Consider the following 1,108-nt stretch of genomic DNA (forward strand, 5'->3'; position numbering starts at 1 on the left):
CATCATAACTGGCCTTCTCCAGTATCCCACAATGTCCGCTGTGAATTCGCCTGCCCTGTATACCTGCTACAGAGCCATGGGCTCCTCCGCTTTCATAGCTCAGGGAAGTTCTGACAGCTGAACTGTGATGCCTTCATGACACCCCTTCCCTCAAGGAGGCTCTTACCTTCTAAACAGGGACGGCTGTTTTCTAGTAAAATCAGGAAAAGGGAAAGAGAAAACTCAAAAGAGCTTCCTCCTGGCGCTCACGTCCGTGAACCCGAATACTCTCTCAGTCCTCCAAGAGAGACCTGGAGAAGGAGACTGGCTGAAGCAAAGCCACAGAGGTCTCTGAGGTTTCCCTGGCCCCTTGCCCCTGTCCTTCCTGGCTGAGGTCGCCACCTCTCTGTGAGGTCACCACCTCCCCACCACCTTTGACCAATAGTCTGAGGTCCTGCAAAAGGCCTCTGTGATGTCAGTGCCACACCCCTCCCTTGCTGTGCTAATGTCCTTCCCCTGGCCAGGCACTTTGGAGGTTTGAGCTACTCCCTGTGGATCACCCCACTCAAGGAACGTTCGTTCTAGGAAGCAATCCAGTTAGACAGGAAAACATCAGATGCTGCTCCCAGTGCTACACTCAGTTTTTCAGAAATTAGTCGACTTGATGGCCAGAAGAGACCATTAGAGCATCTAATCTGACCCCCTGCATATCACAGGCCTCCTGTATGACACAAGAGCTACTTTTGGGGCAAACATATTCCCGAAAGGCATCTAGTCTTCATTAAATGACATCAGGAGATGGTGAATCCACCACTTTCCTTGGTAGCTTGTTCCTGTGGTGAATCATCCTCGCTGTTGAATATTTGTGCCTTATTTGTAATATGAATTTGTCTCTTTTCACCGTCCAGCCATTGGGTCTTGTTATGCCTTTCTCTGCTCAATTAAAGAGCCCTTTAATACCCAATCTTTTCTCGCCATTAAGGCACTTCAACACTTCAGTGAAGTCACCTTTCAATCTTCTTTTGATAAGCTAAACAGGTTGAGCTTGTTCAATAGCTCACTAGAAGGTATTTTTCTCCAGCCCTCATAACATTTGGTGGCTCTTTGCTGCCCCAGCTCCAATTTCACA

This window comes from Mauremys mutica, unplaced genomic scaffold (assembly GCF_020497125.1).
Source record: "Mauremys mutica isolate MM-2020 ecotype Southern unplaced genomic scaffold, ASM2049712v1 Super-Scaffold_100312, whole genome shotgun sequence".
NCBI classification, from domain to species: domain Eukaryota; kingdom Metazoa; phylum Chordata; order Testudines; family Geoemydidae; genus Mauremys; species Mauremys mutica.